Below are 14,628 nucleotides of genomic sequence, written 5' to 3' on the forward strand. Positions count from 1 at the left end.
TGATAATATGGAATGAAAAATGAATATTCGTAGTATGCAGAAATACATAAATAGAATATATTTCTAAAAAAATGAATGAGAATAGGGGAAAACCACCAGCAGTGCCGATGTCACACGAGTCCTTCTCACATTCTGGATTGACTGAATTATTATGAATTTTAAGTATTTTAGGTGTTGATAGAATGTCTATCCCCATCAATCATTTTAAAGTGTTTATTGCGAAGTGCACAGATACAAAGAAATGTATTTTAACCCTGAGCTGCTGGGTCTTTTTTTCATGCGTTTCTTTCTTACCATCCTTGATCTGATTTATTTCCTGTAACACCTTTTCTCCCAATTCTAAATCCTTATTTCCAGTAATTTATAGTGCAATATAATTATGAAAAGAATTTTTAAGATTGATGTTATGTATTATTGGTTGTGGCTGTTTAACAAATCAGCCTGTTCTATTTGAATTTATTGTTGTGTACACAGTTTTGTGAGGAGTAAATTTTCTCCATCATGTTAGCTGCTTGTAACCTGTATTTCATGTATGCTCCCATATGACTTAGTCCAGACTTTAAAAAGTACAAAGCAAGTTTTTGTTACCTCATTACTGAGATAAATCATGTTCCACTCCTTTGACAACAAAATATTTGGAGGAGGCAGAACTGGAATAGGGTGAAACTAAAGGTTGTGATACCAGAGCAAGAGCAGAAGGTGGCAGAACCAGGGTTTCTTAAGAAGCATGACCAGGAACATCTCCAACAGCAGCCTAAGGAGTGATTCACTTCCAGAGAGTGGGTTACAAGGAGAGGCCTGTAATTTGACAGATTGATTTGACACCCCTTAATTAAACACTTTCTTTAAATGGAAAGCAGATTCCTTTCTTTCTATTGCTATCCATGCAGTTTAATCCTTCCCTGAATTCAAGTACAGTTGTCACAACTACTTCTTCTTTCCCCCCTCTTGTTTAATCAGACATTTAATGTTTTCACTATCTTTTCTTTACAGGCTCTGCCAGTGTCCACAAAACTAAAAATATTATTCCTGAAAATTAATGCATAATTTTAAAATAATTTTCTTTGTTTAACAGATCTCCTGTGTTCACCAGAAAATCAAGCCTAACTTTGTGTTGTGGGAGACACACTGGAATCTCTGTGTATCATTTTCCAGCCCTCAGATGAGCGACTGGAAATAAAAGCATGGCTCTACATCAGCATGCTGGCACCTTGTTTTAGCTAATGAAGCAACAGTAAAACTCAAGGTAAACTATGTCTGCCAAAGCTACCTGAAGTTCATAAGAGTAATTAAGTTATAAACCCAGAAGAATAATTAAAATATGTAAAACATCTATTGATCTTGAGCATCTGGTGACTCATCAGTAACCACAGACACTGAACCAGCCTGCTTTAACATGCTGTTAATTTGCAGCCTTTGATTAGCTAGATTTTTTTGGTATGTATCCATGAAACTACAAGGATCTTCCCTGCCATTCATTATATTGCTTTTAATAAATGACCTCGGTTTTGTATGCCAGCAGGGAGGTTTGCAACACTGAATGTTCCTGTCAATTGAAAATTGATCTTTTCCACAGGATGTTCCAAAAGATTAAGCAGGTATCTTTAGGCATGAGACCCAGGTCACCTCCATCCTGTAAGTAGCATGTGTAGTTTTATTTTTGGGTTGGTATTTTTCTTTATTTATTTTAAGTCTGCAACTTCAGCCAAGAACAGTGTCTTTGAGATGACAGGATTTTACCTCTTCGACTCAGGGAGGTTTCAAAACAAAAATGTAACTCATCAAGTAGATAGATACTTGAAAAAATAAATAGTCTCAGTAGAATATGACTCAGTGGAATAGTCTCAGATGGATAATGACTACACTTGCATCAAGTGGAAGAGAAAAATACCTTTCTCTATAGAGATGTTTCATAGTTTATTGATCTTTGTGAGATTATTTTTTTCTCTGCCTCAAAACTTACTGCCAAACAACCGACCTTTTTGTTTCAAATAACATATATAGTTTGTGTTTTGATGGACTAGAACCATAGGGCCAGGTCATGCTCTGTTAAATGCCTTCAGTGGCAACAGAGTAGAACTTGAAATAATGTCAGCCGAAATATCTTGCTGTCAAATTACCATTTCCAAGTATGAATAAAAAAAACAGTAAAAAAACTCACCAAATCCTACAAGGCATCCTGGGGAAAAAAAGAAAAAAAAAACAAACAAAAAAACCCCAACCAACAACAAATAATAGAAAATCTTTTATGCAGTATGGTTATCTAGAAATTGTTGTAGTTGCAGATTGCATTACAATTTGCATGTGGATACAGATTCATAGAAAGGTACCTAAGCTCAGGAGACCTTAGAACAATTTTAGGCCATTTTAAGATATTTTTCTCATGAATACTTCTAATATACAATACTTCTAAATGTCTGTCTTTAGTGAGAAACCCAGAGGAGATCTCTCTTTTCAGCCAAGTTGCTTTGCAAGCAGAGCACATTCACTTGGTGCAGACTGAAATTCTGAGTCCTGGGAATGGTTGCACTTAGCCCTGGAGGGCAAAAGCACTGGGCTTTGCAAATTCCACAGTCAGCACTGTGTCAGGAGAGTCTGAAGGGCAGCACCTGCCCAGGCACAGGCAGGAGGCACCATCAGTCACATCCACAATCCTCCTTGCAAATGTCCATGCAAATCCGACTGCTGCATCCCACTCTGTGTGTGTAATGTGTGTGTAATCCATCATGTAACACTCTAAACCCTGGCAATGGCTGTGCCCATTATATTGGATTTGCTTTTGAGAGGTGCAGCTTGAAATGCAGGATCTAGTCCTGGAACTGCTGCAAGGTAGAAGGTAAAGAGGTGATGTAAGCCACTGTTTCAATCTTCTCTGGACTTATTCCATTTCACTAGTTTAATATTCCCATGTATCAAATGAGTTGCTCATTACATCAGCTGAAATGCTGCAGTTTGTTTCCTCTCTTATGGAGGGGGTAATTTTTTTTAAACCTTTGCATTTCCACATGGTGTACTCCTTGACCATTTTTAGTTCAAAGCAGCTGTATTAATTCCTTCCACAGCAGTTCTCAGCTCTGCAATTACAGCATTAACATTGAGCTTTTCAGACTTGATAACAGATTCTAATTTTATCCCATCTGGTTTATTGTGAGGATTTTTTTTTGTGCCTGGAGGTGACTTTTCCTTAATCATTTCTTCTGTACAAAATTGCTAGTAGGAGCTTAAAAGGCTTTCTTTGCTGCAAAGACCAACTGCTGGTTCCTTCTCCACCAGGACAATGTACCAGCAGTTCTCTGGATAAATTGTCTAGAAGGCAATCATTTGGAAGCTCTTGCCAAGCTAGAGAGGTTATTAGCTTTTGATCTCTCTTTTTAAATAATATCACTGTAAAGTTGCCCAAGTGTATTGGCATTCGATCTCTACTGGGTTTTCTTCCTGAGAGGAAAAACTACTGAAAGATCCTTTTTTCACTTACCAAAATAAAAATTTTTCAAAACTAAGGCTTCAGATATTCACATGAACCTCCCACTGCAGGTACTAGGGTTGGGGGTGTACATGTGAAGGAACAAATGGGTTCAGCTGTCAAGTGGGAGTGAACAGCAAAGGAAGGAATACTAAGGAAAAAAACCTCAAAAAAGCAAGCAGAAAACCCACAAAAGGCTAACATAATTTTCCTTCATCAGTAATTTTTAAAATTCTTTTGAGACTGCATTTTATCTTTGCACTTGTGTTGGCAATGGCATTTCTAACAGTGCCATAATGAGATGTTCAAAGACAATGGAGTGGTTTAGCTCAGGTTGAGGCTCCTGATGTCCCCAGGTAGCCAGTTAAATGATGATAAAAGATGGGAATTTAATGATTTTTTTTTTTTAAATACAACATTTTCTGAGTCTCTTTATGTCTCACTTGTGCTTACTCTGAATGTAGAGTTTCCAGGGGCTACCACACAGTCTTCATCTATCTTTGTGAACTTGTAGGATCTATGAACTTTGTAGCATGTTACCCATCCATTACACTAGATGATACCTTAAGGATACTATGACTAGGGAATGAGGTCTGGTCTGTAGCTGCATATATATTCCTTATATTTTATATAACTACAGATAGATTTCCAGCCATTTTATTTTCAATAGCAATGAATTGGCAAATAGCTTTATGGCTGGATAATTAAGGAATATGTATGTTCTTTAGTTGTGTTGAATTTTAAGCATGCTAATAAACGTACCAGGTAAAAGAAATCATAAGTCCTTGTGAATTTATTGAAAACAGGTTCAGTATTTCTATCTCAGCCTTGCAATAGAATATATTATAGTGTATGTGACATATATAATCTGGTATTTTATCAGTTTTTACATCACTAGGGCTGGAGATTGCTAGATCTTTAACTAAGTATACTTAAGGTCATGCTGTATTTTTTATGTATATTTCAAGTTTGAAAGACAGGGAAATTGAAAGGCAGTCAGTGAAATTGAAACTCTATCCAGAGATGCCTTCAAAATATGGGGAAATAGATCACTGTTTGGTTCAGACTTTATCACTCAGCCAAAGCAAATTTTTTTTTCATCTAAGAAAGTCTGATATTGTGGATGAGACTTTTTCATTTCAGTTAGCTGGTATTGTAAAAGTACTTTAGATTGTTATTCAGCGTTACGTGCTCTTTGGGAGTTTGAAATAAACTACAGAAGTTATTGCAGTTTGTTCTCTGTATTTCCTGTGGATTCTTAAATGCTGTGAGTTTCTTCCTGCTTCTCCCTAGTTGAACTGTAGCTACCAATATTGCAATATTCCTTACCTGTTGGATTGAGTCCCAGCATAACTATAATAACTCCACTGGCTTTTGTGCTTTCTCTGTACAAATCTGTTCAGAGGAGGAATTTCTTAGAGAAAAGCTTTTAATGCCTTTTTTGATTTTTTTGACAAGGGACTATGTCTCATTGCAAATCATGTAATTTCTGCTTTTCATTTTGTATCTTTCTGACTAAATTTTTTTCAATAGTTTTATCTAGTCCAAATAATTCTTTTCAATGAGCTTTATAAAGTCTAAGGTCCCTCAAATGGGTACTCAGTTCTCATCCTCCCCCTCCTCTCTCCCTGTTGGGCTTTGGTAACCTAAACTTTCTTCAGAAATTAAAGAATTTTTTTTCCCCCATATCTAGCTGCCAGTATTTCAATTCTATACCATACCTATTCTCCCAGCTCTAGTTTAGGCGAAATTGCTCTATCCATACTGTCACCTAAAAAACTGCATTTAGCATTATCGTTCACTTAACCATCTCATGCATGTTTCTGAAAATAAACTGTAGCTTTTTTTCAACCATATGTTTAGAGTCACCCTCTTGTCATGCTTCCCAATAATATTGTTGCAATGCAATACCTTTCAGAACTGAAGACCAAATTCTTTACTTTTTCTTATATCTGTCACTGTGAGAAAGCAAACACCAAAGCCTGTAGTAACCCCAAATAACTCTGTCCTCCATCTCAATCCTCAAGAGGTTCTCATTTATCATTACACATCTTAGAACAATTTAGGCAGACTTTCATTAATGTGAAAACACTTTTTTTTCTGAGTGAATATTGAATTAATTTCTTGCAAATAAATTTTTGTGGGGCACCATATCAAGTGTTTAGCAAAATCCAGAAAAATTAAATTTACCGTCTTCACTTTGCCGCTCATTATTTTGCTGTCTCTCTTCACATTATCTTTCTCTTCCAAGTTTACCTCTAATATGGCACATCTTCTGCATGATAGATAATGAGCCCGTTTCTTTAGTGGGACACATCAATTTGGAGAACAGGTGGTCAAGCATCTATTCCACTGACAGAAGGAAAAAGCTGTCTTGACTAGAAAATAAGTCTGTGGTATGTAAAATACAGTACCTGCCACCTCAAATTGAATGGAAAATGTTCTGTGTCACTTCAGCTGTGGCTCTAAACCCAAACTGTATCATGAGCATAGCTGTTTTGTTTAGACTTTTCCCTTTATATTGGCAGCTGCTAAATAAAAGTTGTTTCCATTTCCTTTTTCTGCTGATTGAGTGGCTAGCTCTAAGTCTGGTTTCTGAGCAGCATCTGGCACTTTTTATGCAGCCATAAAATATTTAAAAAATAAGGTGAACCACTTTTGGCAAGCCTGTTACTTGAAACCCAAAGGGAATTCCAGAATCTATAGCAAGCTTTATTATCTCTCTGCCAATGCAGCACTTCTAGTAATGTGAGACTTTCTGCGGTGCTGATACCAAGCAGGCAGAGAAAAACAGATGACCCTTGTCACAGCATCCTGCCCTGACTTTGGCCTGACAGGTACTGAGGATCTCCTGATCAAGCAAAATTCTGAGCAATTACAGCTGAGACGTAGAGGGACACCTCGTTGTGCTGTCATGCTTTTTGTGATGGATCAAAGTATGACAGATTGTATATGGAAACTAAACTTCAAAAGGAGGTTGGCCACCCTGAAAGCTGAAATGCATCAGCTCGGTGATTTCTTGGCAGGCTGCTACTCAAAAGGTGGAAATAGGAATGAATTTAATTTTCACAGCATTAATTTTAATGCTGTTAAAAAGTCCAAGCCCTTTGATTGTTTACTGTTAGAAAGATAAGTTAAGGCCTACACTAGTGATGGAGGTAACACAAATAATACACCAGGAAGCAGGGAAATATAAAGCATGAGGTGCTTGTTGCAGTGGCACCAGGTGCTTAGAGTGATGCGAGACCAGGGAGAGAAGATTCTCCTCTCAGGCAAAAACTACCCAGGAAATGTGTCTCTAAAATGCTTTATGCAACATTAGCAGGGTGTTGCCTGCTGGGAAAAGTTCTTAGATGTAAAAGCACAGCAAGAAAGGAGGTTTGATTTAATAAAATGTTTATTTGTGTTTGTGAAGAGTGCAGGCCTGATGCTCAGCTGGAGTAGGCTGGCACGGCTCCACTGAACTACAGCTGCCAGCTTCAGGAAGTTATCTATGCTTTCAATACTTTTGTGCTTTTATAAGACATCTCTGTACATTTTCTTTTTCCTGCTATTCCAGCTTTTTGGAATAGCAGAAAATGGTCCTTGCGATTTTGTTTGTCTCAGAAGAAGCTGCCGTGTGCCTTTTATCTGTGATGGGAAAGTGAGGCTAGCACTCACAAAGATGGCAATTCTTAAGGCTTAAATATAGTTATCTGTCCCCTCTGTGATTCTTTCAGAGTCCCTGAGCTGAGATAACTGTGGCACTGGCAGAGAAAGGAGGTTGCAGCAATCCATATATGTTAGTGCCTGTGACACTGTCGAGGGGATGAGAGGATTTCAGATTAGTCAGATACGTAGCTAGCCCGAAGCTGAAAGGAAAGGGTCCAGGGACAAGTAGTCTGATGTGTATCACCTTCTCTATTGTATCCTCCATGTTATAGCTTTTGAAAGCTTTGGGCATAGGTATTGCCCTTGGAAACTGCTATCTACCGCTGTGCTCTAGACTTTATCTGCTGGCTGATAGGAATATGGTAAATTAGGTTTTAAGCTTTGCATGTAAAATGTAATTTAAGCTCCTCAAGACTCAGTTTTGAAGTCCACAGACACAAGGGGGGAAAAATCATTTTAAGTCAGTAAATTGAAGATTCTTCTTTATTTTCCTAATATGCTGTCAGGTACACTGTAAGTGCTGGTTAGGGGCTTAGGGCATGTATTCATTTCTCTCCAGTGTGTTTTCTAATGTCCCTCTTTACAGGAAGAAAAAAATGCAGCAGTGAAGTCATTATGCCACTTCACTGTAGACAAGGCAAGTAATTCTGAAGTTTATTAATCCCTTAAGTAACCTAATGGCATATTCCGTGTCCTGTAAAAATGGGCATTTTGAAAAAGTGTTGGTTTCCCCACCAGAAGCACTGCTTCACTACCATGCTGGCATGAAAAAGTTCAAGACCAGGATAACTGTAAAAAATGCATCCTCATGTGGATAGCACTCAGCAATTCATTTAGCACAGCTTTTAATTCAGATTTAAAAATAGTGGAAAACAAATCTTTAGCAGCTCTGCCATTCCTTTGTGTATGGGTGCACACATATCAGAGGGATCCAAAAAGAGAAGACAGCACAGGCTGCTATCTAAGAGACTCTCATATCTCCTATTGAGGTGAGAAAATGAGACACAGGGTGAGTAATGAATGAGCACCCAAGTGCATTTGTGTGTGCTATTTATATGGATGCTTTGGGGTTTTTGTGTTTATGTTTAGAGGAAAAGAAAGAAAGGAGAGAAAAGAAGCAAAGGCACAAGGAAATGTAAAGTTATGCTGTTACAGCCGTAGTTTTAGAAATGTTTTTGATGCAAATACATTTTTAAGATCATATATAAGCAAAGAAAAAAGCCTCTTTTGTTGACTGCTGTCAGAATCAGAAGACAAAAAACAATAGGATGAGAATCTACCCCAACTCAACAACTGGTTTTTCTGTCACCCTCCCTGGTACCTCTGTCTGTGTCTTTCCCCATGACTGGTGCTCAGACACAGGTGCCTTCCTGCCCTCTCCTGCCTCCAGGTGACCCAGATACTTTAAAAAGAAATCACTTTAAAAGAAAAAATCAAATCCACTTCCATTCCTAATAAATGTTTCAAGTCATTAAATGTCAGCTTTGGTCTCATTCTAGTGCAATCTATAGCAGCCTGCCTTCTGCTTGAACTGGTCATCTGCTCAGAAACAATTTTAGAAATGACTTTCAGTCCAAATTGAAGACACAAGTCCTGATCTAGTGGCCTTTGGGAAGACTATTTTCTGCACTGAAATAACTTTTTAATGCAAAATAACAAAATAGCAAAATTAAAAATCTTTTGCCTCTCTCAACCAAAGACAAAGAATATGTGGAGATGCAAGGTGTTTGCGTATAAAACGTACTTCCACATGCTTTATGAAACATTTATAAAAGTTTATAAATAATTTAAATATGTGACTGTAAAGTATCATATATATTTATCTTTCTTTTGAGTTATAAATGCTGAAGTTAAAAAACTCATGGCTAGCATGATTTTAAACACTTCTGAGATTAAGTTCTTCATTTGCTTGCGTATGTTGAACATACGAAAAAAGTTTTTTGCTCTCTTGCAAGACAGAGTACCATTGTTATGCAGCAGTGAAATTGGTCCTTTTGTAAGTGATTTTGAAATGGGTGAAGGTAGATCACATCTGGTTTACAGGTATTAAATCTTGCCTTGCTCAAAATCCTTAACAACTTGTTAAGAAACTGTTCTTGTTGAACAGTGTATGAAGGATATACATGTTGGAAAGGATCTTCAGTTTACGGAGGAAATTTCATGGGCTATAGACTCTTGCTATGCTATTGTAGGATTCTCTAACAGGGTTATCTGATAAAACTGTGTCAGTAAATATTGTAGTTCGCACATTTTTATGTTTGAGATTAAAAAAAGTGAAGTCTTATATGTTTTCTGCAAGTGTTTCAGACAATTCTTTAATATTTCTTTCTGAGAGCCATCTGGGAGATGCATGCAGCTTATTCAAGTCTTTGAAATTATTCACAGAAGTAATTTGTTACTTCTTTTGCAGAGGGATACAAGAAATCTCCCCCTTTCTCATTTTGATTGCTTCTTTTCCTTTATTATTATTCCCTTGTTGCACAGTTTTTTGAACTGCTACAAAATATAAAACTATTTTTATCACAAAAGAATATGCATAATGACATAAAACATATTTCAATTTATTTAGCCTTTTCTGGATAAAGTCCAATTACAATCTTTAAAGTATACCCCAGCTGATATTATTTTTCCATAGAAATTTCAGGATACGTTTTTTGATAAAGACTAATTTAAATAATGTATCTTGGCTTTTTGCTGATTTAAATGTTCTGTAAAATAGATGCAGCATTGTCAGTGACTGCTGTGTAGTTACCATATGTATTTAGGCTCAAGCTGTCTTTTCCATTTTTAATCATCTTATCTATGCACTGAGCATTTACATTTTCATGGAACTGAACTCTCTACAGAACATCATATATATTTGTTTTTCATTCATGCTGTGTTTTTAATGACTTCAAATACTTACAGTAAACACAAAACTTGAACCTAGTCAACTACTTAGCCAGGTGATTAATTTTCAGCACTCAAAGCTGAGATATTTTGGTGGAACAGTTCACAGGAGTATTTTTCCAGGCCCAGGCAAAACTGAATACTGTGAAACCCTGAGGCAAATGTAGGTGCCTTCTAAAGCATGTAACATTTAAAAGATCCCTAGAGTGAGAGAGACAGAGATTGTTTTTTCTTTTAGTGAAATAGATTTTACCATATGATGTGTCCTAGGAGAGATGGGGTTTAGCATGACTAGGCAGACACCTACGACTAAGTATCAGGAGCATAATCTTCACTTACCAAAACACATCCAAATTATTCTGTGTTTAGGCTGACCCTAATTACAGAGTTTTCATCAAGTTCATACTGTGTGGGCTAGTTTATTTGCCCTCCTCCAAAGATGAATATTTCTCTCCTGTTCATAAATTTATTTTTCTTGTTCATTTGTATGAAAAGACTGTAAGTTCCCAACTGTTCTTTTGTCAAGCTGGAGTGCTTGGTTTACTGTACGCATTTCTTGCCACATATTAAGAGTCCTCTGAGCGAGTCCTATTCACTGTCACTGCAATAACTAAGCCTGCCAATGTTAAATTTGCGATGTAACAGGTGTAAACTCAATCAGTTTCCTTACAGAAATGTACCAAAGTCTTCCCATTTCATTTCTCATACAAAAAAAAAAGGTCTAGTAGGTCAGTTGTATCCTCTTTCACATTCATGACTGTGCATTGGAAAAAATTACAGACATCATGACCTGTAGTATTGCAGCTGTCCCTCAGATCCTCTTCTGACCTGAAACTGCGGCACGTTTGCAGTAAACTGAAGGAGGCTCCTAGGTACAGAGTGGGTTTCAGTTATTTAATAATATGAGTTTATTCAATTATGTCTGTCTATTGTTTTCATATTGCCTTGTGGTTTTTCTGCCACCCTGGTAAAACTCCTTTCTTCCTTGCTTGCCGGATGCATGGCTCAGTGTCTAAACCACAGTAAAGATGACTCACAGCAGTCACTCTGCATTTCTCTCTCCTTTTGCCTGCCCAAATAACACTTTGGATCAAATTGAATTTCTCAGGTTTTCTCTTCAAATGTTTCAAGCTATTGTTCTTTATTTATTATTAGTGAAGCTCCTTCACTTATGGTTTGGGGCTTATTTAAAGTGTAAAACTATTTTTCTCAATTTCATTGAATCTGCAGAAATTCATATACATGCGTAAAAAGACTTATTACTGGAACCAGCTTTTCGGAGCAGTCCTTAATTAAAAATATAGACGTTCTTAATCATACCTGTGCTTGAAATAGCAGGGTTTGACATAAAACTGTTTTCTTGATCCAGAATGAGTTCCAGCAGCAGCAGTAGTGTGTCTGGAATTGCAAATGTAAACTGGATATGAATATGCAGCATCTGTGGTGTTTTTTGCTGTTATAGCTAAGGCTTCAAGCTATTTTTGTAGGGTTGGTGGTGATTCCAGGGGTTTCATGTGCTAGTTTATTTGGTTGGTTTTGTTTTTTTTTTTTTTTTTTTTTTTCTTTTTCTTAAGGAATGTAAAAGCAATATGAGAAGTCTGGATGAGAGTCAACACGGATGAGAATGTCTTTATTTCTGTGAAGAAATAGAATTGATTTAATATTCCAGAAACACATATTTTTAAAATGTTAGGAGAAAAGGTTAAGGCAAAAAAAGAGGAGGGACAAGCTGGTCTATTAATCTTTATTTTGTTACTTAGCCTGATAGATTGTTTTGGGTTTCAGTCTGTTAATTGCAACTAATAATGGAAAAGAAAGTCTATTAAAAGGGCAAAAAAATCTACAGTGCTTTGCTTTGTAGTGGGCTATTGACTTGTACTTGAAAACAGCTAAGGTGACAGCAACCAGCTCATTTTATAGCTCTTTGCTTTGCCATCTCTAGGGTTGACTGGGAATGTTCTAGATGCTTTTCCTTTGCTCATACGTGATTTGAAGTTGGCCTCAATTGGTTTATGGAGTTTTCTGCTAGGAAAAGAATCTTCTTTAACTATGTGCTAAAGGTATTTTTGCATACTTACAAAACTTCTCTACCCCTCCTCCTCCTGTACCTTTTTCAGTAATAGTATGGAAGGAGTGTTTAGCTTCTGCTGCTTTGGATTGTCTTGGGTTCCTGTGGAGCAGGTTCATAAAAGATGCATCCACTGCTCTTTCTGTGGTGTTTTCCCCTCTGTCCCTTTCCTCCCCCCACCCCAACAATGCTTTTAAACCCAGCTGTTAAAATGATCCAAAGCCTGGTCTCTCAAGTCAAAAACCAGAAAGCTTCTCTGAGTTTGTGAGCCTGGGTCAATTATAGAGCTAAATAATTTTGTTAATATAAATATCCAATGAGTTGAGAATATTCTTTGAATGCTCAGGATTCACTCTGTTAGGAAGCAGAAATAATCCCAAGTGACAGGCTGGGATTAGTCATGGCAATTACAAACAGTGCTGGGGATTAGCAAAGGTGAAGCATTTTAAAGCATTCAATTAGCTCCTGGATATATATTGATGCCTTGCATAACATTATTCTTAAAGACAAACATATCTTTTTTTCCCAGAAAGAAACAAAAAGATCATGGACCAATGCAAAACCAAAACAAGCTTGTGATTATCCAGTTCTAAAAATCAGAGAGTTTAGTAATTCATGTACAGTTTTATGTACACCACCAGTACAAAAGAGGCTTGTTTGCTGTCTGTGCTATTTAAAATTTTCATGAAATGTGAATGATGATGTTTATAAAAATCACAGAAACATTCATCCAAAGAGAGGTAAGTTCACTTGGAGTCTTTCAAAAACTAAAATACTTTCAGGTCACAGTGGTGCTAATAATAGCTTTACTGTAAATTATTCTGAATAATTCATGAGCAGGAGAATGACATTCTGACATTTATGTAATCTAGCCTAAAATATTAGGATCCAACAGGAAGCCTGATAATATGCATAACATAATATGTTAGTAACAGGACAGGCTTGCGGACCCTTCGCAGGGACAGAGGGCTCCTCTCCAGACATTCTGCTCTCAGGTGCTTGAACTCTGCATGCAGATGAGAGGTAATTATCCTTGAGGCATAGAACAAGGTGCTGATGTTCACCCATTGAGGTTATACTAAGGAACTGGAAAATCCTGTGATTGAAAGAAGGTTTTTGATATCAAGATTGTGTTAGCACCGCTATGAGGTGATCCAAGTCTGGGAAAGAAGCTTGGAGCTTCCATTTAATGGCCTCAAAGGCTTAAAATTCTAATCATGACCTTCAGGTGATGCCATATAAATGTGTGAGCTTGTACCCATGATGGTCTGAGGAGAAATGTCCTCACAATTTGCAATATGTGAGTAATATGAGATATTTTTTCCTCTACAGTCCAGAAGCTCCAAGAAAAGATACATATGAATTGGAGTGAATGTGTATTTTGTTTGATGCATTCACCCATTTTGGTGTTTCTGTGATTATGGATGATGAGGAGTTTTATGGGATGTTTACAGAGTACTTTTTGTTTTGTTAGTAACTTATAAACTTCGCATATCCTAAAAATGTGTCTTTTGAATAAAGCTACACAGAGAGCATGTTGGATATTACTGCCAAAAATTATAATGGGCTACATTTCCCCCCAATTTTGTTACTCTGGAGTTGTGTGGGATGTTTTTCCTACTGCCTTTGTCTTTATCACAGTGATCTTTACTGGCAGGTCACATCGTGTATCCTTGTCTGCATATCTTAAGCACTGTATGATTTAATTTCTTTTATGTGCCTTCCTCTATCGTTAATTAAACTAAAACTAACACCTCAGGTTCACGACATCTTTGCTGTTTTAATATCCAACTTTTCTTCTCCTCTGTCCCTAATCAGAACAACTGAATGCCCTGAGGAAAAATAAACAATCACAGCCTTTATAGGACTGATTTTTATTTGAAAATTGTCAGAGCAAAAAATATTGCCTGTGCTGTTATAATAAGCCATGCAGAAGGAGGCAGATCTTGGCTCCAGGGAAGACCAAGCTATTTAATAGAAAGATTGGCTAGCCCAAGGAAGCCATTTTTTAAGCAGATTGAGGTCGCTGTGATCTGCAGGGATATGTGTGTTAGAACTAATAAGTTATTGCTGTACCCATGACGCTTTCCTCCTGATTGTTTTGTTTTAATTCTAGCAAAAGCCATAGAAAGACCCCCAACAGTTTCTGTTGCTGACCTGCTGGGTTTATGGCCCCAGGTAGCCAAACACTTCTAGCTATTCATTTTATAATGTATCACTGACAGCTTGGAAGCGAGGACAAAACTTAAAAGTTGTGAAGCTCGAGAGATGAAAAGCAAGTGGCGAAGATGAAATGTGAGTTGGAATTATTTTTTTTTCTCCTCCGCTCAGAGTAACTGAGTGGCTGCAACCCAGCCAAATCTATTCAATGAAAATAATTTGTCTCTACAGCAGACAGCTGCTGTCTTCATGCTCCTATGGTGGGACCATTTGTGTTACACATGTCCACTCCTGACATCCTTGGACTCCACCAAATTTGCTTAGCGTATCACTGACTGCAGCATTTTCCATTCCTCCATGCTTCTTGACCTAGCCTATATTTCATTCCCTGCCTTTT

Source organism: Geospiza fortis, unplaced genomic scaffold (genome assembly GCF_000277835.1).
Source record: "Geospiza fortis unplaced genomic scaffold, GeoFor_1.0 scaffold72, whole genome shotgun sequence".
NCBI classification, from domain to species: Eukaryota; Metazoa; Chordata; class Aves; order Passeriformes; family Thraupidae; genus Geospiza; species Geospiza fortis.